This window comes from Camelus ferus, chromosome 3 (genome assembly GCF_009834535.1).
Source record: "Camelus ferus isolate YT-003-E chromosome 3, BCGSAC_Cfer_1.0, whole genome shotgun sequence".
NCBI lineage: Eukaryota > Metazoa > Chordata > Mammalia > Artiodactyla > Camelidae > Camelus > Camelus ferus.
This window is the reverse complement of record NC_045698.1, coordinates 61,598,846-61,625,901: the sequence shown is the minus strand read 5'-3', so window position 1 is coordinate 61,625,901 and position 27,056 is coordinate 61,598,846. Positions and strand designations below refer to the sequence as shown.

The 27,056-nt window shown below is 32.9% G+C and overlaps 1 long non-coding RNA gene across 1 annotated transcript in view; it reads right to left on the bottom strand.

Annotated features, from left to right (window-relative positions):
- Positions 1-27,056, bottom strand: part of LOC116662252 — a 288,950-nt gene that overhangs the window by 79,819 nt on the left and 182,075 nt on the right. Inside the window, exons 2-3 of the long non-coding RNA XR_004318288.1 lie at positions 21,762-21,852; positions 14,443-14,536 (exon numbers count right to left, since the gene is read on the bottom strand). This is a non-coding gene — a long non-coding RNA (uncharacterized LOC116662252). The remainder of the gene's footprint in view (positions 1-14,442; positions 14,537-21,761; positions 21,853-27,056) is intronic.

Sequence of the window (27,056 nt, the reverse complement as noted above, 5' to 3'; positions counted from 1 at the left end):
CATTATTTGCATCAGTCTGTACTTCTGTAGTCTATTCATTTGTATGCCATTTCATTAGATTAAAAAAGAAAAAACCTTCCAGAAGACCCATTTATCCCCTGCACAGTGATATGTACATTCAGGCACTTACAATGTTGATGATGATCAACATGATTCTCATGATAATACTGATTAAAAACATTATTATTATTTTCATAAATGTTACTGAAAAGGGAGAACTTCAATTTGGTAATCAGACTGAATGCTAATAAGTGGTTCAATTCCAAAGTTTATAATTTTAAAATTTCTCTTACTCCTTCTTGGGAAAGAATAATCTGATAACTACTCGTTATCCTCTTTGACTTCAATAAGTTTTACGAAACTGAGTATATGTATCAGGGCACTGAATCTTTCAATACTCATTATAAGCCAAATCAGGACTGTATAAGGATAGTAAGGAAAGAAAATGCATGATATCTTTACCCTCACAGTGATTACCTTCTCTTTAAAAGCAAAATAAATTTATTATAGAGCATAGGCTCTAAGTTATGGAGATTCTTATAGTCTCTTTTAAATTTAAACTATGCATTCAGTATTATATTTACTAAGACAAAGGTAAAAATATTTTCTCCATTAACTGATACAAATGTTTCTTCAACAGAGGCAAGGAAAAAGAAAAGCAAATGAATTATAAATACACAAACTGAGCAATACGTAGATAGGTAAATAGATACATGCTAGAAATGCAAACAAAATTAAAGATTTGAGCTGTGTTATGTTATTGATTTTGGTTAAGTAGAAGAAAGAGCATTTTTAGTATAGTAATATCCATATTTATGATACACTTAACTTAGTCTCCAGTTTGCTGCCTGGTTTTTGGTTTGCTAAAGGAGAGGAGAAAGGAGTTCTACAGTCTCTGGGCAAAAACTCTAGGAATTTGACATCAACTGACCAAATTCTTTCTAATCCTGAATTGTAATTGGAGAGTCAGTACCTATCAAAGTTCTATTGTAGAACTAAAAAAAAATGGCCATGTGTAAACTCAGTAAATGACCATGTAAGAAAATAAATGAATAGAAAGAAAATCAAACATCAATCCATAGACTAAGGCACAATCAGAGACAAATAAAAGAAAATGTGACTTGAAAATACTTATTAATGTAAATCTTCATATGACAATTTAAACTACAGTTCTACAAACACGAACACTCTGTACAGGAAAGCAGTTATCAACAGAAATTAACATTTTATCATATCATAGTTTCATCTGGAAAAAAGTTCTTCATTTTACCCATTGGTAAGCAAGGCCTTTCTAATGGATTCTAAATAAAATCAGAAATAACATCAGGAAAGTTCATTAAGGACATTCATTCCAAGTACATCAAGCTTTGGAAAGGAATGACAGTTTTTTAATGGTAGTGCGTCTCCTTGAAATGAATTGTTTTCTTGAATTTCCTCTGTTGGAACTTGTACAGTTGGACACATGCAGTTGATCATTCCTAGTATTTGCATGAATGTGTATGTGCTTGTGCCACTATGTGTGAAGTCTAGGGGGACTGCTCCATGTTAATGAGAAACCAAGGAATTCCTCTAACAGCATCTGGCTTAAGTGTGAATCACATAATTTAAAGCTGTCTTACATGTCTCGTTTCAAATTTCAGGCCTTCTTTCTTTAAAAGCACTTTAGTCACTGTAATATTAAAAGAGGGAAAGTGTTTTCCCTCATGTTTCAGGTAGCAATTATGAATTGGGACTAGCACCATCTCATGTGTTCTGATGATACAGAATGAACATCACAAGCTCATAGTGCTGCTTTCAGTAAAACTTGAAAAGGCAGACATCCCACAGTCAGGTGCATCCTAATCTGACAATATGCCTCTCGTGAGCACAGGTCTGCAGTCTGTAGGCAAAATGATCAGTCAACCCAATTCGCTCTAATGCTGAACCCTTTGAATATGAAAGTCCACCTCGTCTCACTAGACTCAGAGCCTTGTTTTTTACACCTTTCTTTGTAAAGATCATAATGTAGATACTCATCAAAACTTTAACAACGTGTTGCCAGCAGTTTTCCTGACAAAACCAAGACTAATGTGAAATTTGAAATCAAAGTTGCTTTTATTTGAATTAAATAAAAATAATTGGCAGTATATTTTAATGATGTCACTAAGTTAAACCCACATCAAGCCTTCATTTTGATAATTCCATGACTTTTAAACTAGATTCATGTATAAGTGAACAACTTCACAACAGTGAAGACACATTTCCAGAGAAAAGCAAGTTTGCAATTAACATCTAAAAATAAATTATTTAAATTGTTCCTCTGGTATCCAAAATCTTAAGATTTTTTTAATCCCCTGCTTTTGGTTAAGATTTTACAGAAATGCCAAGCTATGGATAGATTAAAAATAGCAATAAACTGGATGAACTGGATGTCTCAAATTTCTAATATATATACCACTGTATATTCCATATCAAATTGATGTGCAAACTTGAAAATATATGACATGCTTAAGAATTAAGAGCTCTCATTTAAAGTACATTATTTTACCAGAATTATGGTGTGGCATGCAGATCTGAAAAACTGAAAATAATATATTTAATATCAGATAGCAAAAATATATCCCCATATTGGTGGCAATGCAATTTATATGGATAACTTCAGTAAATCTGTATTTTTATAGTTAATGAGTCACAGGACAAAATTTTGTTTTTCTAATTAAAATTGCAAAAATTTTAAGTAAAGATTAAGATGACCAGAGACAACTACATTAAAATTTAGGGGTCAAATGTCTATGGCTCAAGTTTCTTCAAGAGTTTTACTACTTGAACATTCTATCTGTCATTGTTAAATTTGTTTTACTTTTAATCCAGTCTTAGTGAGCAAGAATGGCTTTGAAAACGAAACTTTTCTATCTTTAATGAAAAGAAGGTAAGAACAGAAACATGACTTTTCCTCCTAAAAGGGACTCCCATGAAAATAATAATTAGCTGGTAAAAGGCAATACTCTCTGAGCTGTCAATAGCCCTAAAATCAGAGCCTCTGGTTTGATCATCTTAATATGATAAGCAAAGTACTCTTCAGGAACCCATAACTAGGACGGATACAGAAACAGCACTAAAACAGATAGCACCAAGTCCTTTTATTTTCCAGGAGTAATCTCAGTATATGGAAAACTGAAAAAATCAAAATTTTTCTCAAAATCTGTAATTAGCACTCAAAATTAAGTAATGCTACACTCAAGGATTTTACTGAAATGTTTCATTCTTCCCAAAAAAGATCTACCAGATAATTCTCATTCTGAAACTAAAGAGTAGGTCCTGCAATGTGTTCATTTGTATTTGAAATACAAGACATTGATTCCCAAAGAAATCGCGTAATATATTATAGCTGCAATCAAGCAACAAATGGAAAAGTTCAAATACCACAACAATATTGATAATTCTAGGTATGCTGAGAGATTTTGATTAGAGGAGGGTCAGTTCATTGACTCAATTAGACATTGATCCTGGATCACAAGCTGGAACTCAGAACACTGAAGCTAAGGGCTTTATTTATGCTCCCTCTTTAAAAAAAAAAAGTATATCACCTAGGAGAATTATTTAAAAATAAGAACTGTTCTTCCTCATTTCCCTTTTTGAGTCATATTCAATAGACAAAGGTATCAGAATAAATACATCCAAGTTTAGTCAACTTCAAATTTAAGCCAAAAGCAACTATCTAACTCACAATTTCCTCTTTGCTCCGGCTTCACTTTTCCCAATAGATTTTTGTTTTCTTTTGCATTATGATTTGTTTTGCTTCAGAAAAGTCATCACACTAAGCAGATATGAAACAAAGAGATGTTCCCAGGCAAACAATTACTAAGAAATAAATAATATAAGTTAGTCACAGATACTTAGTGCTTTAAGCTCAAAAACATATGTTTAAATAAAAATTTTTAATTTAAGTATTTAATTGACCCTACCTCTGCTGATTATAGTTCCTTTTTAAAATATGCAGTTATAATTAATATATGAAATTATAAACACATAAAATTACATTTAGCAGAAATAGGTTATCAATTTTTAAATCATTTAAAGAATGTATTTAAAATATTACTATGCATTTAGAATAGCCAAATTTAAGAAAACAAAGCTGCAGCAAGGAAATTTTTTTTTCCATCCTCACAGTAAAGCATACACAAACTGAACTATGGTTCTACATTTATCTTAAAGGCAAATACTTTTGTTTCATGACAAGTGTTTTCCTTAATTAGAAGAGTTGAAAGCTTAAAAACAAAATGCTTCCTTTGCAATAATAAATGTGATTTTTGCTGCTTCAAACAGTAAAGTTACAGAATTATTAAAAATTTCTGAAGTCAATCTTTCTTGTAATAATCTTTTGAAAAATCATGTCATTAGTTCTACAACAATTATCCCTATTTTACTTGGGTAATTTTTTTTTCTCAAAAGCAGTTTCAAAAATATATTCATTTATAATATTCTTATAAGGTCTTGTGATTTTGAAATGTGGCACTTCATTCAGCTTTGGGTCTTTGATGTGTGTTTTCCACTCAATCCATGCTCCAACAATTCTGTCATACAGAGAACTGAAAATTAAGTTATTCTCACCAGCAATACACCCCCACAAAGAATCTATCAAACTATAGATATAAACCTCAGAACAATTCCTGCCAGGTTTCTCATGCAAATGCTGCAGAAAAACTTACAAGAGCACTTTAAGATATTGAGAACCTTTCAATACAACCCAGTATAATAACTTTTACTTGCTAATTTCTATGGGTCAGTTGCAAAGGAATAGACCTGTCAATCAGTTTCAGATGTAGCAGAATTTGTCTGTCTACAAACAGGGATACTTTGTCGTTGCCATAGAGACTAATCCTCCACTTTCCTTCTGTTGACACAGCTAGTCACAGTCTAAACTACCTGATCACACTTTTAATAGGCAGCTGACTGGAGTACCATAAAATGCTCAAATCAAGTTTGCAACACTTGAGGCACACACTGTTGCTTTTTTAAAAAAATATTATAATTTAAACCTTGTCATATATTAAGAGTCCTATTTGTTCCTTTACCAAGCTAGGGAATAGAGAAATAGTTAACTATTGCTTTGTTAAATGTCAAATTAAATACTAAATTCCAACAAAATACACAAGAAACAAACAGGAATAAAATATAATTTATGAGGATTAGAGTATTTTCTATTCTATCTTCACAGCTTAATAAATAGGATAGATTTCTTTGTTTTTCTATATTGTCTTTCAAATACATATCTTTGTCATCTGGCTACCTTAGACATTAAAATGAAGAACTTGAGTCTTTGAAGTTATCATCTGCTTACATTTTAAAAATTCAAAATTGACCAATGTGTCAATTTTATTCAATTTTTCAGGTTTATGTAAACCAAGATAACCAAAATGTATGCTTTCAACTAATCTGTTTTTTAGTCAGTTTTACTACTACCAAAATATTTAATATTTTCTATGAATAAAATGTTTTATTTTCAGATATTGTAAACAGATAATCATTAGTTTCTGGCCAAGTATAGCTTGATTCATAAATTACTTAAGACAGTTGTCCAAATTTCAACAAAATCTTCCTTGGCAATCTTAACATGTTGCATATAACTCTGTTTCCTATGAAGCATTAATTTCTTTGAAAGTTGTTACATTATAAAGTTCCATTTAAGATTTCCAAAGGTTATTGAACTACAACAGCATGCCCTTTCAACGGATTTAATGAAAATTTTGTCATGACTCCTTCAATTAAGAAGGAAAATTGATGTGTATCATTAATTACGTCAGTAGAAATCATAAGTCATCAGTGAGTGCTGCAATTAATTATTTTTAAACCATGTGAAGAAAAATGACAGTCACAAGATAAATCCATAGGCTCTTCAGATGAGAGGGATATGAGAGGAAAACTATGAAGAAAGGATACTACAAATTAAAAGCAATTCATAAACAAGTAGCCACCTTATTTTTTTTTCTGTAGATCAATATGAAAAATGATATTGGGACTACTTAAAACATGAACAGCATACATCTTTGTTAACTCAGTAACACTCGAGTTTCAAGAGTTGGTTATTTATCCATTTTATTAATTCACATCACACTGGTACAAAGTGAAATAAAAATTCTCAGTCCAGATGCAATTTTTTTTTTAGACTAACAGTGAGAAATGTTTAAGCATGTGTTTCATTTAAATGAATAAATACTTTTTTTCAGCAGTTTTTGTCCTTGGATTATCTGATTTAAAAGCATCTATTTAGTTAAACATACACAACTTGTTGAAGAGTCTTTCAATTTTAAAATTACTTCAGCAAGTAGAAATTGCATTGATAATTTTCAAATTTATTGGTTTACCTAACTAGTTAACCAGTTTTTATGTTATATACACTTAATGGATGCCACTCTAAATCTCTTTGATTTTCTGACTTTTGGGTTGTCAAACATCTCTTCTATGTGTACTTATAAATTGCTCATTCTCCAAACCTGTATTTGTCTGTATTAAGATAAAAAAGAACATACTGAGAAGGAAATTACAGCTGTAATATACCCAAAACAACTAGTGTTTTTAAAATTTCATCAATAACTTAAAGATTTCAACTAACTAATATTAAACCTTAAAGTTAAATAGTATATTTGGAGGTCATTCTTAATATTCAGTACTCACCCGCTCGCTCGCTCGCTCTCTCTCTCTCTCTCTCTCTCACACACACACACACACACACACACGTACACAAAACCACTCTATCCTTTAGAGCTATTTTATAGCCTTGATTATCACCTGTAACACTTGACTAACCAACATGTAGCCACAACTCCAAGCTCTGTCCAAAGCTCTAGGCTCAATTTCCCCACTTTCTCCTGCACTGAACAATCTGGGTGCTCTAGTAGAACTCCAAAGATATTCTATATCCAGAAAAGAATTTATTTTCTTTCCAAGCTTAGTTTTCTTCTTGTATCCCTAGTTGAAAGAATGGTATTAATACCCTCCTAGCAACAGGCTCAAACTTTGACTTAACAGAGACATCATTTTCCTTGTCTATGACATTCAGCCTTTCCAAGTTTGGTTGTGTCCTTCCCTTCCTCTTAACCTCCAAACCTCTATCCTCATCCAGTCCATTATTCTCTCTTGTCTGTTCTATTTCAGTTGCTCCCTAACTGGTCCCTTACCTCCTACATTTTGATCCTAGTATTTCATCTTCCTATTTTTGCCCAATGAATTTGCTTAAAGCATAGCTCTAAACTATTCACTGCTCAGAAAACTTTATGTTGACAACAGAATAAACCTCCAACTAAAATATTTTTAAGAGATGAAACAAAGTATTGAATGATGTCTTAGTTCCCAGCCTGTTGTTCAAATTTTCCCACATTCTCCCATCTGGAACATTATTTTCTAATATAATTTTCATGCCCCCCTGACTTCTCCAAAGAGTGTGATGTGGTAGAAATTGTATGATGGCAAAGTAATGTAAGTAGGAAAAAAAAAAAAGACTTTCATCAATTTTGTTCATTGATGTAATTCTAGGCTTAACAACATCAGAGCGCTCAAAAAAAAACGCTTAACAATTGAAAAGAGAGATTTGATTTGGAATCAGTATATAGGATATGGTAAAATTTATTTACTTACTTTTTGTTTATTTAACCTACATGTGTGTATATGAGTTATAGGCTAATTAGGACTATGGGAGGGAATTTTTTGACCAATAAGCTGTGTCACTTATTAGCTATACTAACTTTAATTAAATCTCACACACACAAAAAATGAAGTCTTCTATTTTATCTTTTAAATGGAGCTAATACTATCAAATTTGAAGGGTTTTTTTTACCATTAAATGAAATTGGTTTTGAAAAGTGTATTTCTTAACACATGGAAGATGCTCAATAGAAGTTTATTCTTTTTTATTTTCTTTTCCATTCAGGCTATTCTCTAACTAAATTAAACTTGCCTCTCGCACATACCTTTTGCTCATCCAGGTGCCTGAGATGCCCCTTCTTCCTGCTCCAGCATGTCCACATCCTTCCTACTCTTCAAGAATGAATTCAAGTGACACCTCTTTTATACCTCTCTTGCCAATTCCTACTGGTCCCTGCACATAAACATCAACAGCAGCTTATTCACAGTTGTAGAAAACCAGAAGAAACTAAGATGACCTTCAACAGCTGAGTGGATAAACAATTTGTGGTACATATGTGGAATGGAATATTATTTAGTGATTAAAAAAATGAGCTATCAAATCATAAAAAGATGTAGGTGAATCTTAAACACATTGCTAAGTAAAAGAAGCCAGTCTGATTCTAGTTATATGAAATTCTCGAATAGCAAAACTATAGAGTTGGTAAAAAAGATCAGTGATTTCAGAATTTGAGGAGGGGAGGGTTGAACAGTTGAAACACAGGGGATTTGGGGAAGCAGTGAAACTATTCTGTACGATACTATAATGGTAGCTACATGACACCAGCCATTTGCCAAAACTCAGAATGTTTAACACAAAGAAAAAACCCAACTGCATGCAGGTTTTTTCTTTTAATTATTTAAGAAATCAGGGGATAGAATGCAGAATGTACAAGATATCTAACTGTATTACAAATGTACACAACAACCTCACTTTGTAAAGAGTGGAGTCTGTAAGACTAAAGATCAAAGAAACTATACATAAGCACTGTACTCTAGTTCAAAAGGTTCTTTCCTAAGGTGGTATGTGTTTGCAATTCGGATATCTCAATACATGTACATGGGAATTGAACAATTAAGTAAATGGAAGGTGGACGGAGGAAGCTAGGCTTCTCACCATAGAAGTGGAAGGTTACAGGTGAACAAGGGGAAGAGGCTAAAATGATCCATCTAGTAATAGATGAGAGGTAAAGACATCGGTATAAACTCTTATTTCACTAAATATCGATACAGATGGCTATATACAGAAATATTTATCTGCACATGTATATGCATATGGTTAACACACATACATATATTTCCTCACTCTGCCAACTAAGAGCACCTAGAAGCAAGAAGATCTCATTTAATAATGTGGATACCTAGTACCCAGATCTTAGTTTTTAATATTATCCTTCACTAAAAGGAACCAGGGCTCCTTGGAGAAATGGCTATTTCAAGGTCTGGGGCAAGAAATAGACAAGATAAGCCTGGAGCCTCCAGGGGCCAACCTGGAGCACCCTGAGAACCACAATAAGTGAATGAATATTGGATGATAACACGAAGTATAAAATAAATATGCTGATATAAATAAATGATTTAATAAATAAATAGATAGATAGATAGATAGATAGATAGATAGATAGATAGAAAGAAAGAAGAAGAGAAAGGACAACTCTCCAACGCAGAAGAATTCCAAATAATTTAGGTAGATCAAAAAGGTGGAGCATAACTGCCCACTCCTTAAGCATGGACCGTCCATAGCAAGTTCTTTCTAGAGAACACAGTAAGACAAAAAATTAGTCTGTTTACAGTGGAGAATTCCAACCACCACCACCACCTTATCCAGGTGACTGATAATTTCAACAATAACCCATGCTGATAGTCTATATTCTTGACGTGATGTGATAAAAAAAAAAAAAGGCACTCTTACCTCTGTCATCTGCCTCCCAAAAATGTACAACACCAGTCTAACCATGAGAGAAAGTCTAAGAAACTGTTGCAGCTGACAAGAGCCAAAGGAGACATGAGAACTAAATACAATGCAGTGTCCTAGATGAGATTCTGGAACAGAAAAAGGAACTCTGAATAAAGTGTGCACTTTAGTTAATATTAATTACTAAGATTATTAATTGTAACAAACGTACCATGCTAATGTAAGAAGTTTAAAAAAGGAAAATCTGGTTATCAGGTATATGGGAATTCTTTGTACTAACTTCATAATTTCTCAATAAATCTAAAGCTGTTATAAAATTTAAAAAATATTCAAAACTGGTAGGCTTGGAAATAGATAAAATTATGCCCTGGATGTTGCCAGGAAACACAGTTTCTTAAGAGTGCTCTGCAGAACAACGGGAACCAGTGTAGCCCTGCAAAGATTAGGAGGAGCTTCACACAGCATGCTACTGTTCCATCTGGCTTCAAGGTTGTGGCTCTTAAATAAAGGGAGAAAAGGTCAGAGCATGGAGCCCAATCTTCAAGCTCCAAAACTCGTGGGTTTAAGGCTACATCTAGGCAAAGATCTTTGGCTGTGGTTCTTCATGGGTAGAGATGGACTGAATTCCTACTAAAGTTTGCAGAGAACTGGACTATTAAATAAACAAGCTGGCTGAGAACTCTTGTAACTGCACACTCAGCAAGGGAATCCCCAGGCCTCCAGATCTGCAACACAGGAAGTGGGAAGAGAGGTGCCTAACCACCAAGGGGGCTCATCCTCCAAAAACCCAGACCAGATGTGGCTACATGGCACTGAGTATGGAAACTCCTCACAGAGAGAAAACAGGACCAGGAGCTGCTAGGACATGAAGCCCTATTGCTACTTCCAACGAGAGGCAAACACTGCTATGGACCACGTGGCTGTCATGTGCTCCATTCTCCCCACTTCAAATGGGACTATTTCACTGTAGTAACTGTGAACTGACCTAAACCAATGTGGTCTTCACAATTGTTAGATTCTATTTTGTAAGTATCTTTGGCCTCCTATAGCTACAGGTAAGTGAAGGCTAAATTTTCACCTCCCATAACCTTGTAAGACTGAGATCAAATTCAGCCATATATGTATTTTATTATGTGTATAATTATACAACCTTTTCTGCAAATGCAATGAAATGTCAGTTCCTATTCTTTTTAGGTGCTCTAACCACACTATGCATGAAAGGATCATCAGAAACAAATGAGCAAATATATTTGTAGCAGGATTCAGCCACAGTTAGAGTTGGATTAAGTAAGTGAGCCCCTGTATATATGTCTAAACACAGAGCTATACAAAAGCCCAGGCCCAGAGTGTCAGTCCCAAGGAAACTAGAAACAAACAGAAAGGAAAGGCTGCTGAAGTCACTAAATTGTTAGACCTTATTCATGCAAAGGCAGAGGTGTATGTAAAACATTTCTGGACAGTCCACGTACCTTAAACATCACTTATTTCATGAATGAGTAATCATTTCTAAAGTTAACTAATAAAGAAGCATTTCCTGGTGGCGAGATAAAGATAATTGAAGGGCTTATTGTAGCTGCAGGGGTGGAGGTAAGTTTTAGTGGATGCCAAGTAAAGTGCTTCAAATGTTAACCAAGTATTCATAGGATATATTTAAATGACACACACACATACAGATCTTCCTCTACTTACGGTGGGGTTATGTCCCAATAAATCCATCCTAAGTTGAAAATAACTTAAGTCAAAAATGCATTTGACGTACCTAACTTACCAAATATTATAACTTAGCCTGGCCTACCTTAAATGTACTCAGAACATTTACATTAGCCTACAGTTGGCCAAAATCATCTAACACAAAGACTATTTTATAAGAAACTCTCCAATAGTTCACGTAATTTATTGAAAACTGTACTGGAAGTGAAAAACAGAAGTTGTATGGGTACATAATGGTGTAAGTGTATCAGCTATTCACCCTCGTGATAAAGTGGCTGCCTAGGAGTTGCGGTTTACTGCCTCTGCCCAGTATCACTAGAGAGTATGTACCACATACCACTCCCCAGGGAAAAAGTCCAAATTCAAATTTTTAAGTATGGTTTTTACTGAAGGAATATCACTTTCGCATCATTGTAAAGTGAACAAATTGTAAGCTGAACCATTACAAGAAGGGGGCTGTTTATATTGCTCTATGCTTAAAGTATTTTCAAGTTACAGGTATAATTTTTTTATTTTCAAATTACAGATCAGATTTTTCTCCACTATTGTGTACTGGGCATGCAGGAGGCAGGTAAGTTTTGGTTTTAGGTAACTCAGTAACAGGAAACCACATCTTCACCAATGAAGAGAATTAATTGTTGATCACCTAGAAATTCTAGGCTTTAAATTAGATGTAATAAGGCAATGAGATTTAGGGATTGTCTACTTCAGAGAAAAAGGGTGTTCTCTACAGTCTTCTGAAAAATAAAATCATAGTCCAGGATTCTGTCTTATATCCCAATATCCAGCCAACATATTGATTGGCAAGGATATGACTTTTCTCAAAAATTTAACCAGTTGCCTCTAAAATATTCAGGCATCAGTAAAAAATTAAAACTAAAAAAAAAAAAAAAAAAAAAAACCCAAACAACAACAAAAAATAAACAACAACAACAACAAAGAAAAAACAGAAAGGGAGCCTAAGGAATATAAACAAATACATACACACACATAGCTTTAGAAATCATTAAAATTGGGCTGATAACAAGACACTTAAACACCAATATCAATCTAATAGTTACATAATGCCAAGTAAACCTCAAACCACCTATATTAACTTAGAAGATATATTTTATAAGACAAATAATTTAAAAAGTGGATTGTGTGATGTGCTACCTCACGTCTTTCTAGTCTTTACTTAAATGACACCATCTCATCTAGGTTCTCCTTGGACACCATATCTAAGACTGATCATCTCCAATATTCCCTCTACCCCGTTTATTATTTTCTTAGCACTCAACACTACGTGTCATACTATGTACTTATCACTCTTGTTAATTGGCATAGAAATTACTTGAGAGAGACCTTTTGTCTATTTGGTTCACATATTACCAGCGTCAGATCAGTGCCCAACACACAGTAGTAATGGCTCGGTTTTTGTATGGATTAATTAAATAAAATTAATAATGCTTTTCTCTTGTGGGGAAATGGAAGATCATTATTGTGTTATGTTGCATGTTGATTTCAGTGGTAAAACTAGAAAAAATTAATATGAGGATTTTTTTAATTCAAAAAATCAATACCTTGAAATCTTCTCTAAAGGGCAAATGGTCATAGACAAGAAAATAAACAAGGTCTGGGCAAGTATGCTCAGGTAAAAGTCCTTGTGCTCACTGTAGGTCCATTATTTTCCTATCCTCATCTTGAAAATATGTAATGTTTTTAAACTAAATAGTTCCCTGGGCACTTTTTATACTGAAAACTCATTTTTTAGCTTTTTTTTTTAAATCAAAATAAACTTAACATTATTATATTAGCATTCTGTAATGAATTTTCTCCCATTATATAGAAGTACATTACCCAAAAGTTGCTAATGATTATTCATTTAGCTGTTCCCTATAATAAGATACAGACTCAAAGCCAAGAGTAATACGGAAAAGACATTTTTAGTAAAATAAGGAAAGAAAATAAACTATGATTGTGACCGAAGCTCTAAGTAGACAAACATGTTCCAAACCAAGAAACAGAAAACCTCTTCCATTCTCTGTTTCCCAGGAACATTTTCACTACTATACATTGAATTAGAAAATACAAACATAAAACATAAATTCTATATATGAAACAATCATTCATCTTATCATAAAAAGTGACGGGGAGCCAGTATACTTGGACTAAAAGAGTGATTATTTTGGAATTATATCCTAGGTTTGTCACTTATTAGCTTTGTGGTTTGGGGAAAGTTACTTAACATCTTTGAGCTAGAGCCTCAGTTTATTCCTCTGCAAACAGAATGAGGAGTTGGGGTGTAATACTTTCCTCTCCAGGTTATTGTAAAGAGTAATGATATAATGTCCATCAAGTGCTCAGCATAGTGTCTGTATGCATTATTTCCTTAACAAACTGCAGCTCTATTTAACCAATCTGCAACTAAGCCATAAAACCCATACTAATGCATATCCTTTACTATACTAAAGACACAGGTTAATTCAAAAGTATTAGTATGCTAGTCAGAAGACTTCTATATTGGTAAACTTCATGGCAAGCATGAGATTATTTATAAAAACTTGAGTTTTAAGATATATATAATGAATCAGGATGTTCCATTAATAGCCAGTGGGACATTCCTAAGGGAAGAAAAAAGTTTGTTCTGAAGACAAGAAGATATAAATGAAAACACAGAGTGCAATAAATTATAAATTGCATAGAAAACGAAAAATAAAATGTTGATATCAGTAAAATATATACAGGGACACTCAAAATGAGTCAAACTACAAAAACTAGGATGCAGTACTAGCGTAAGTTTATTTTCTTGACGGTAGAGCCATATCGAGATACCCTGTAAGTGCTCTGACTCTTCACACCCAGTCTAGGGTTCTGCATCAAATTTCTCATTCCTATTTTTTCACTCTGCTCTTTGAAAGGTGTCTAGTATGTCTGATATTATTATTTCATCCTCAAAGATTTCGTTCCAATAATCCATTATGGATAAACAATCCATTTTTGTAGGTGCAACTTCAGGGAACAATTACAGTATACCAGTTGGTCATCTAAGACTAGGCTCATTAAACAGAAGTTTTGTTTTGTTTTGTCTTTAAAGCTTTAAAATACAGAGTCCTGTCTCCCAGTAATAAACTTTTATAACAGAGATGAGTCTTTTTTTTTGTCCAGCCTTTACTTACACATTCAAATTGGCTGATTAGAGATCTACTTCTAACTCCAACTCCTTTGTATTTCTTCTTGCAGATAGAAAGTGTTCCGTGTGCTGGTTATCACCTGCAAAAAGGAAGACAAGGAATTCTGAGATCAAAGGCTATTGATCACAATTCCAAAGTCAGTTTCACATATCTTATCCTGTGCACCAAAAAAAAAATACTGGTTAATTTGCAAGCAAGCAGACCAGACCCCAGGGCCAAGCTACGATTACCATCAAAATTGGTGTTATCAGTAAAAACTGGTGTTTCGCATCAACAATAATTCACAAAGGATCCCCTACTACTGATGGACAACCAACTCACTTGGGACACACACTGTTACTGGCTTAAGGAATACAACTTAACTTGTTTAAAAACTGTATTTGTAGTTTACGATAATAAATTCTACTAGAGCCACACATATTGTTAACTTATGTTTTATTTTTTGTTAGTAGTAAGTTTTTATTTCTTTGGTGAATGTCTTTAAAAAGAGATCTTACTTGACCGAGACTTTTAATAATGACATAGGGGTAAAACTAGCTGAGAATGATGAAGTTTTTTTCAAAAGAAAAGGAAGTCTCAGTGTCACACCTTCACATTTGAAATACATCCAATGATCTGGGGCTCCCATTGCCCAGTTTCCTTGAAGTTTCAGGCCCCTTCAAAGATGCTAAGGGTATATAAAAATTTCGAATTTCTAAGAATAGGATCCAAATATACTGATGTACCTACTCCTCTTTCTCTCATGGAGCCACAGCTTAGTCAGGGAGATGGAAAGCAATTAGAATCAAGTGTGATATGGGCTAAGATACAGAGTGTACATCTGCTATAGTGACACCTTCAATGGATAAAATAACTACTCAAACGGATGAGAATGCCATTTGAGAGGGAAGTTTAAATTTCCTTCCAACATGTGGACTGTGTAAACTTCTCCTGAAGGCTGTCTCACACACACAAAATCCCAAGACCTTTTTTCACTTTAAGTTCTTTACAACATGTAGATAAGCATCAGATATTCCTCTGCATTGAATATCTTGGGATAACTTCTCTTCCAGAAACTGTTTCATATTCCTCATCACTTATACTCATGACAATAATACACCCCAGAAGTATCTTCTAGAATAGATAACTATAAATTAGGAAGGATGTTACCTCACATTAACTCTAAGTAGATAATACGATTGCCTAATTTCATAACATTTGGTAACCTGCTTTGAGAATCATGGCCATTCTAAAAATTATAAAAGGGACTTTTTACTGAGCCAGAAAATAAATGGAACTAAACAACATTAAATGTAGTAGCTTGAACACTAGAAGAGATAAAAGAATAACAATTCTTTGCTAAAGTCAGTTGCCAGGTTCTCTTCTCAGCAAAGACCTTAAAATATGTTCTCAAAATTCTCTTGAGGTGTTCATTCTTCTCTGAGTATCAGATATCATTCCTTGCTTTATGATATAACAGTTTTCCCTCAACAAGAGCCACAATTGATTATTACATAACAGACTCATCTGCTGATTATAAAATTCCTTTGTGTCAGTACTACAACCACTGTTTTGGTTCCTACACAATCACTACCCTGTTTATTAAACTTAAGTATATATTATAGTAAATAGACTCATCAGCCTTTATTTACACCCAACTAGACTACTTTTAGACCCAACCGGGAATTTTTTTTTTCTCAACCACCTTCATAGTAAAATTGAAAACAAAACAAGGGAAAAAAAAGAATCTAGAGAAATATGTGAAAGAAATCAAGAGTTTAAAAAATATTTTTATTTAACCACCATAGCTTATTATTACTAATTTTAGAACTAGGATAACAGGTGAAATCATGATTGTAAATATTAATTCTTAAACAGAGCTACATTGTTGATTAAAGTGTGTGTGTGTGTGCACGCGCATGTGTGTGTTTTCATACAGAAGATGTGCAGTGTGAAAAATGGAAAGTATTCCACAGTGTTGCTGGCTAGATGGATGTGCTAATAATCTGGGTCAGCACACATGCTCCCGTTCAGCAGCTCTGGGTGCACTGTGATGTTTAGGAATGCTATTTTGAAAGGTGGAGCAAGAGGTCTGCCCTTGCATACACAAAAGTACAGTCCTAAGCAACTAGATGATAATTACCCATTCCCATTACCACTCTTTATAAAAGAATAAGCTATTAGTTGTAGAAAAATTACATACATGCACAGAGTGTACTGGGAGAAATGATTGAGGACCATAAATACTATTAAGTGCTTAGAAACCCTAGTGTCGAGAAATTATAGATGAATATAGTGAAAGCTTAGCATCTGAAATAAACTCTGCCTACATAAAAGTCACTTAAGACCGTTCTTACTATGAATTTTATATCTTGTTACCTATGCATTGGGTATAAAACTTAACTTCATGTACCAAGTCCACAGATTCTAAGTGATTTGAAAGGGTCAGAATGGAGAACAGGACTGGTAACATTCTATACTAGATCTCATGTCCATAGGTTCCTGGTGTTCTTATTCTTTTTTTATATCCTTGTGGCCTCATGTTTCCTTTTCTTCTTCTTTAGCTATCCTAGTTCTATATCTCAGGCAGGAAGTGGTAACTGTTTGCTGTCCAGGAAACTGACATATTGAAGGGACTCTCAATAAATATGTATGTAGCATAATCGAAAAATTGCATCAATGAGTTAAAATTTACTTTTGTAAAATTCTTATTTTTAAAAATAATTTTGGAATAAAGAAATGTGGGGAGTGGGGAGAGACATTTTTCAAGCTGTTGAGATGTTCTCAAGAGACTCTCTAAAGGTCAGCATTGACAATGCAGTGTGCACCATCATTATTTTCTTTTATCTTGTTCTGTAGTGGTTGAGGGGACACATTTTTCTTTCTTTCTTTTAAAGACGTTTAAAAGCAGTGTTCCAGTTCTACAGCCAGCATCTTCACACCATTCAAAAGACATACAGTCAATCATAACCCCGAACAGGAAGAAGAAGGTTAGTTTTCACTTAAGTAAAGTTTAGTGAAAAGCCAACCGATCAGTGTGACTATGGCTAGATCAATGATGCATAGTTCTGAAAGGTTTTACACAAGCAGCAGTCTTAGGATGTAGCTCTAAGGAGCAGGTAGGTCAGGAAAAACATAAACACAATGCCCAGCACATGTACCTCCCTTTGGGTCCATAAAGAATCTGACCAGATTGTCTAACGGGAAGCCATTCTTGCCACAGTGGCAGGGTCAAAGCGTTTCCATTTCTGCTGACTGCATTTCAGACTTGACTATGTCAGCTAAGGGTTTCTGCTGGTCAAAGTCACAAAAATTCTGGTCGATATCTTTTATGAGGAATGACAAATGTAAAAAGATAAACTCTACTGTGTCAGATAAACTATATGGGGTTTTACTAGATCCCAGGCAAAGATTTAACAACATGGAGTCAATTTCTAAGTCTTCTGCTACTTCAAAGTAACAAAAAAAACTCTCACTAAAAAGATTCCTGACCAGGCTAGAGACTGTTACGTTCAAGGCTATGAAAATCTTGAGAGCTATCCTGTTTAGACAGGAACTGTTTTAGAGAAGTTTAAAAAGAAGTTTCTCATGACATATCAGAAAAAAATGGGAATCTCGTCAAGTCTCAGAAAAGATGAATTTTGAGTAATCTACCTGTGGCAGAATACTTTTGGAACTTTTACTATCCAGCTTTTCTATAACCCCTAGAGGAACATTTTAATACAGAGACAACAGAGTTGCGTGAGTAATCAGTCCTGGATTTCACCTCTAAGCAGAAGAAAGTCACTCTTCATTTTATCTAAGTGTGTTCTAAACCATCTCTGGATTACTTCAAAAAAGAAAAACACGGGGGTTTAATCTAGCAGAAATGTAAATGAGAACCTACTTACTCTTTTGAGCATTACAAAAATTACAAAGTCTTCACCCCCGTTAGCATAAATGCTACTTTTGCATATATCTCAAGTGAGGTTCTTATCTGATCTTTTCTTTTGAAATCTGGAAGACACAGCCAAGACTGTTTTCCTCTTTTTCTTGTTTTTCTTGCTCTTCTCTCTCTTTTGCTTCCTTCTTCTTCCAGTTCTGAATTGGACTAGTCCAATATTTCTATTGCAATAAACTGTAATTACTTACCATTTCATTTTATCTCACTAACCTCATCTTGAAATAATTTCCATTTGGAAGTCACAAATAGGCACCAAAGAGATTATAATTGGGTCTGCAGCATGTGCTACATGGATTGTAATCACAGCTTTGTCACAAACTTGCTGTGTGATCTGGACACAGCCACTTGCCGACTCTGTCTGATTTTGTCTGAAATATCACAAAAATACCTCCTCCACTAATATGCACAGCAGAATAAAGAACACTTAGTACATCAAAGCAACAAATTCTCGTTAAATGTTTTCATTAACTATAACCTTAAAATAATAGCATTTGCAAACAAGTATCTTGATCATATCTGCCATGCACAAGTCGGTACTGTATTATATCAGTCAAATAAATTGTATGTAGATACCCCCAAGCACCAAGGAAAGTCTAAGGTTCTTGTGTACATACAGCAAGTCTGTGCTCAAGATAATAGTGAAGTAAAAATGACTTCTTTACAAACGTCCTTAGTAATAAAGAAAAGGGAATATATGATACATAACCAAAATGGTGTTTAAATAGAATGTTTTTCATATTTTTCACAGCTTCAGTAGCTTTCAAAGAAAGATTTCAGGGGCTACACATCCTGTAGAAAGCATCAAATCAAAAGGATCAACCATTAAGTTAGCAGCATGATTCATTTTACCAACTTTCCTCAGCCTTCTAATACTCCTTTTCAAAAACTGCAAACTGCGTGAGAATGTGAGTGTATTAAATTACACCATTATGTCCTCAGAGAAAATATTTTCTATTATCCAGGCAAGGAGCAATCTTTGCTCAACCATGTCAGATTCGCAACTGGGTGATCTAGAATTTCTGGTGTTGAACACAAGCCAGTCAAAATCTTTAACAATGAAAATAGTTATTTATAAAGAGTTTTACTGGTGCAGTATCCTAGAGTCAAAATAATATGAAAACTTGGAGAGAGAAGACCTTGTACCTATTATTCTGCTTCCTATAATAAAGTAATTCCAGTTATATAAGCACACAGAAGCTACTTAAGTTTAAAATAAAGATGATTTTCTCATTTGTGGCTAAAATTTTTCAATTTAACTTTAGTTGCTTGAATTGAATTGACTTATCTGTCAATAACACATGTTTCCTTTTCGATAAAATAGGTCTACAAAGAAGCTGTCAAACTGTTGTCAATAGTGCAGGACTGCAATGGATCAGAAGATAATTAGCTTGAAATGTCTGGTAAAATAGCTTTTCTAGTTCTCTTTATGCTCACAGCTATTGCTACATCTCTTCCAAAGCATTTGCTTTCACCTTACTTGAGAAATTTCTTTAAATCTATTAGTTCCCTTTCCCAAAAAGCAAATCATATGTCCTAAAATGCACTTTTTATTTCTTCTAATAATGTCAAGTTCAAAAAAATTTAACATCTGCAAAAACAGTGATTAAACCAAAGAATTTGGTTTCATATTTTACTAAAGCAGACAAATCAATTGCCAAAACAATGATTCATAAACAAGAAATAAAATAAAACAAATTGCTTTTTCAAACAGATATTGAAGTCAGGAAACAATTCATGATTAGAACTGAAATATTATGTATTCACAGCACCATGACCTCTCACCTTAGGTGATAAAATACACAGGTCAGAATTGACAATACATACTCATGGCTGATCATGGCTGCTAGTTATTGATCAAAGGAGAAAAAAGTACTTTGCAGGAACAACATTGCTCTGAATTACAAACTTCCATTCTCGTGAGACTCAGCAACTCTCTAGGTTTCTCCCTCTGGAACTGGAAGCAAGAAGTGAGTTCAGCCAGTATTTAATATCAAGAGAATGCGGTGTTTAATCAATAGTCTTCTGCTTTGTTCCTCGATGTGGAAAACAGTGTCTATTCATTCAGCAAAGGTTAATGCCAAGGGTCAAGTGATTTCACACTCTCGGTAGGATCCACAACATTGCAGTAGTTCAGATGCCTTTGACAGTGATGACTCAGTTGGACTGATTTACTGCCACTCGAAGGCCCTGCCTAATACTAAAGTGCTCTCTTATGATAATATCTCAGAAAATAGCACTGATAAAAGAGGAGGCAATAATTACCTACATTTTGAGGTAATGTCTTCATTTCTAACATCCTATAAAGATGTAAGATCCATTTTAAATGATCTGCTTCTTGTATTAGCAAGCCATTTAAACAAGATCTTAGCAGCAGCATCTATTTTATGAAATATACCATGAAAGAAATGCAGTAACTTTATGATACAAATGTAACATAATACAAGACTTTACATGTTTTAGATAATCCTTTTTTAGCATTTACTTATTGTGATATTCTTCATATCAGATAAGAAAAAGGAAAAATATTTGCAGATGTGAGGAAAAGTATGATTTAATATAGTTAATTCTATCAAACAATGAAGACACAATTTGCTATTTGATTTCTTTCTTTTTGACCAAATCTAGCACTAGACAGGCAGGCTGAACAGACATGCCTATACATTCCTCCTAAATGTGGTTCACTTAAAGCAGTATTAGTTGAGGTCACTGTTTTAAACCAGAACACATTTGACTATGTCAGGGGTCCAATCTTTAACATGTTAGCATCCATGATTATTATTCAGCAATGCCTCATTCCAGATGTGTTTCGTATAATGAAAGAAGTTCAAATGTCACCAAGAAAACAGTGTGAGAAGAATTAATTGGAAAGCTTATCATAGGGAAGTCATTTAGAATCCAGCTTTCACTAATATATCTGTGGATGAATTATATATAGCAATCAATTAGTAAAGTAAAATAAATTCTGTAAATTTATCTAAAGACATTCTATCATTACAAGTGGAAGGATATTTGAAACAGTTCATTATTTCCCATTCTTGGTGATTAGTATTTAAAGTACTCCAATAAAAATTTTCTGCCTTCTACTCCCTCTTTTCATAGGAGATAGTTTTCAGAACTCTTAATCTGAACTATTTAAGACCATGATTAATTCAGAAACCCTACTTCAAACTATTTTAAGCAATTATTTTAAAGAATATGCAAAATAGTATGCACTAAAAATAAACTTTCTTATATTTATGTAATTCAAGAAAACTTATCTTTAATCTTCAACAACAGTATTTGCCTTAAAAACAAACAAAATGGTGAACAAAGTAATTTTGATGTGAACAACAATTACATTGTAAAGCAAACACCTATATGATGTCCAGAGGCCTGAATTTACCTTTTATTCAAACTTGTCTTCAAAGGATGATGACTTTTCTGCAATTCTTTCCCAAAGGAAATGATTTTTTATAGGCCATATATTTTACAACCTATGATCAGAAAAAGAAAAATAATTATTAGCAAAGCTTTTGAAAATAAGACAAAAAGATCAACAAACTAAATACATTGCTTATTCTTAACAAAAATAGCATTAGTGACCAAAGTGCCCTAAAGAAAAGACTGTGAGCAGACAAGATTGGACTTTTCAAGAATTTTCCAAGGGTATTTTTACTCAGTAACTTTCCCATATACTGTCCTTCAGACTAAAGATATTTACTGGGAAATACAACCCAATTAATTCAGACATGGATAAAATAAGTAGCCTAGAAAGAAAATATGCGCATGTCTAATTTTGCATCTCAAATACAGCTAAAAAATTACAAACAATGTAATCATTTTGAATGGCTAATAAAATATTTGCATATTTTGAGTTTTACAATTGCATTTAACATGTATATAATGGCCAGAATAAAATATGCTACATTGTTATTTTGCCTATAGTCATAATAAGTATGAAATTTAAACAATTGTTCATATTTCAGTATGACTGAGGGAAAAAACATTTTTAAGGGTGAATTTTTTATTTCAACAGTAATTATCTCTTGAAATCATGCCAACATATTAAAAAAACAGTATGTGTGGTCATTGTCTTTTCTACTTTTATGTGTTCATGTGTATAAAAAAGGGAAAAAAGATATGTATGAAACTCTATTAATACAGCTCTTATCTCAGAAATTTAAACACTATTTAGAACTTTAAAAAAATTATCAGCTTTGCACACTTGTCAGCTGTAATTTAAAACCCTTTAATACTGATTTTAGTGCCTTAAATGAGAATTATCTCGAGTAATACGCTTTTCTCAATAAAAACATACTTAGGTCAGGACAGCAAGCTTAATGAGCTGATTTTTGATAATTACTGCAAAACATGTCTGTAGCTAAGTCCCTTCTATATATCAATTTCAAAATACCTAAATAGGAAAAAGACAGAAAAAAAAACCACACTGCTTCCTTTATATTTTCAAAATCCTTAGTCAACAGTATTCACAAAACCTTTATTCAAAGGTTTAAACCATTACTGTAATGAAGTTGCCAGATATTCTCTAAAATGAATTTTCTATAACAATGTTCACTAACGAGTCCAAAATGGTAATAAAGTATATTATTTTTATTCAATACAAAGACAACACATATTCATTTCATAAAATTCAGAAAATTAAGTACAGCATGGTGACTACAATAAACAATACAGTATTATATACTTGAAAGTTGCTAAGAGAAGAGACTGTGCTCTTACTTGAAAAAAAGAAATTGTAATTAAGTGAGGTATTACAGTGTTAATGCTACTGTGGTAATTATTTAGCAATATATAAGTTTATCAAATCAAATTTGTATACCTTAAACTACACAATGTTATACATCTGTTATGTATCAATAAAGCTGGAAAATGTTTTGAAATTTTTTTAAGTAAATTTAAGAAAGCAGAAAATAAAATTAAAAAGACCTTTAAACTTATCTCCTATTTTTCCATGCATCTAGTCTTTTGTAAATATGTTATATATATGCATGCATATTTAAAAAATATCTAACATATCATGTGTTCATAATGAGGTCAGAGTGGTACATACCATTTTCTAACTAATTTTTCACCTACAAATATACTATGAATATCATTGCACATACTTATGTATTCATTTATTAATAAAATAAAATTTTATTTTATTAATTTATCACAGTAATTTAGCCATTTTTTCTCTGTTTAAGCATTAAAATCATTTTCCTTTTATAACTAATATAGATAAGGCTGTGATAAACATATTTTAATTAAGTTTATTTAGGAAAAATACCCTAAAAAAAGAATCACAGGCTCAAAGGATACAAAAAGACATAAAACTTTAGACAAGGTGGAAAAGTTATCTCTTAAATTATGAACATTTTATTGTTAAACTCATGAAGCAAATAAAGAATGGAAACATTTTTGACCATTTTAACCACATAATTTCCCAGACATTATAATTATGCTCCACAGTAGGCTTTATATTTTCTAATACTTTTCTTAATAGTCAATAACTAGCAAGTTTCCATTCACTGTTTTGTTCAAAAAGTTATTTTTAATGGGCAATACTGGATATAACCTTCCTCAGTCACACAATTGGAAATTATGAAAGTTTCACCAGCTTTTAAAGGCTGCATACAGTGTAACAAATATATACACTTTAGAATGTCCCAGATTCTTAATTTTGTAGCCATTCTAAGGACACAGTTTGACTCTATTACTGAGATTACATATTATTCAGTACAATGTATAGTAATAAAACGAGTAAGTACCAAATCACAAATCTTACTTAGATGTGTTGAAGTCACCTTGGTTAGGGAATTCAACATAAAAACTCATTATTTCCAAATCCCAACACAAGCCAAATCCCAATTAAAGATTTTCTTGGTATAATCTCCTTTCCAAAGAGCTATCCAGTATGGAATTAAATAAAATATTTTAAGTATTTATATATTGCCCTTTGCTTATTTATCAACATCATTAAAATTCACTTTAAATATTTTGATTATATATATATATATGCAGATTAAAGTTGCCCTTCATTCCAAAGACAAAAAAACCCACAAATATTCTCACATTAATGGATCAGTAGTCAACATTTATTAATCATTTTCCACATTTTTAACAGATGACAAGTTAAAAAATAATTTTACTAAAGTATATTTGAAAATCAGTATAAAAACCAATAGGATAGTAGTTTTTAAATCATAGTACTAATCATGGAATTTTTAATTTAGAACAGTTGTTAATATCAATTAATACTATATACCAAAAGTATCAAAGGATAAAGTTGACAGTATTCACTGTGAAGTAAATTTTATTTATAACCAAACATATTGTTGTCCATAAGTTTTGCTTGTTTTTAGATTAATAATTATCCAAAAATATTGAAAAAGACTACTAGAGAGAACAATTAAATGAAAAATATGATTTGCCATTTTTTCTCTTGACTTAGTATTACAAATTAGACATGCCATTCACACTACTAGCTAAATCACAATCTTGCTGGGGTTTAGGAAGAGCCATAGGCTTTTAGAGGTAGCACTTTTTTGGTTAACTATAAATTTTTTAAAATTGTCACAGCATTGTTAAAATGTTAGTACCTAGGCTGCTATTTTTACATACAACCTAAAAATCGTGATAAACTGGGATATCTCACCTATTTTATTATATGGAGCTAAAATGTTTTTGAATATACATTTCAAAGATTTTCTTTTATCTTCGCTTACTTTTCAGGTATTGCATTCAAGAGAAAAACATATCTAAACATAATTGTACAGATTAGAATAGGCAAAATTATATAGCATAAACAAACAATACCCAAATATTAGTGGCTTGATGTAACCGTATTTTATTTCTAGCTCACACTACCCAGTCAACAGGTGGAGAAGACAGTCTATTCATTGTCGAAGCCCAGGCACCCAGACTGATAAAGATTATCTCAACACAGATTGCCATGATCACAATGTCAGAGAGAAGATAATGCGACGATCACACACTTCTCACAATCCATTTGCCAAAACTACACTTCATATACCTAACTTTGAAGAGGGAGAGTAGTGGAAATATTGGGTGATAGGCTCTAATTCTACCACAAAAACTTAACAAGCTTAACTAGTGATAAAAATGCATTTTATTGGATAAATAATGTCAGTGAAAAAGCAATGTATATCAAAAATGGGGAAATAGTAAAAATTAAAAATTCCTCAATATATTTGTGTAATATTGAGTTATTAACATAAAAATAGGCCCCTTTCAAACGTTGGAGAATTAATGAATGAGTAAATTAATGAATGAGTTTGTTAGTGAGTAAATAATCACAAACCTTCTCACTGAGAAAAAGATAATGACATCATGAAGATAATTCTACTATATTGTAAGAGAAATTGGCCAGGCAGAAAATTTAACAAAAGATCAAAAATTTTGTATTTGCTAGCACAATAAATTACTTTTTCGGCATTATGTGGATTAAGCATGGGGAAATAAAATATTTCTTAACTTGCTTTACTTTAAAGATAATTGTCCATCCAATTATGGGCAGTTTTCCCCTCAATACCACCCAAATGTGTTATATGCTTCTTGATTCTGCAGCAAAATTAAAAACTAAAAAGTATAATGTCATATTTAGACATGTCCTAGCATTAGAGGACTTTTCAATGGGCACAGGAAACAAGCTATGAACCATCTGATTGTAATATAGAGCAGAATGAGACAAGTACAACACAGATCTGAACTGGCCCCCAAACAAGAGTATTCTGTCCCAAGAGCATGTTATTTCAGCATTCTTCAAAATAAATGTTCACAGCTCAAGTAATTTCTGCAGCTGAAATATTTCTTCTAACTATAGAAGGAAAAATGATCCCAAGTGGTATATTTTAACAAAAACGCATCCTTAACATTCCGTAGGTAAACCTGCAGAAAGTGGTCTCAGTTTATTAGAAAAAAAAATCAGAGATGTTAACATAGCTTTATGATTATGTTCGTCGGTCTTTTTAAAAGTCTACAAGGTACCCTTCACATATACGTGAGTGCACATGCAGACATATAAACACACACACACAATTAACTTCTTTGATATTTAGTAGTTTATATAAGGATGAATTTCACTAATTTAAATGTGACTCACACTGGTAAATACAATTTCTCCATTGGCAAATGACCCTCATCAACTGTTCAAATTATCCTATTCTTAAAGTAATTTCACATTCAGGTTTTTAACTTTCCTATCTGCATTAACTTAAAAAAAATGTGAATGTGTTCATTTGTATTTAAGATGTAATGTCATTTAGTCTAAAGAACACATTTGTTAATCACCTCATAACTAACAGGCAACCAGTTCACAAAACAGTGTGAATCATCCTTAATCATTTTTAGGAAAAAAACATCAGGTTAAGGGCTGTTTCAAGCATTCAACACTGGCTTATTCTTAGACCACAGGTGAGACTGTGTGCCCTTCCAGATATCTTGGCAGGGCAGCAGAAATCTCATTCTGTATATTTCATAATGCTCCTTCAGCTCTACAATTCCACGATACTCTGCTGAATACTGCAAAGATAAAACTATTCTCTGCCTTAGGCAATCGCAAGCAAGGATTATATAAAAAAGAAAGTAAAGAGAGAATGCTGCAAACATAATGCAATATTTAATATTGGAGGAGGGAGACTAGCTGAACTTTAAGACATATAAAGATATATACGAA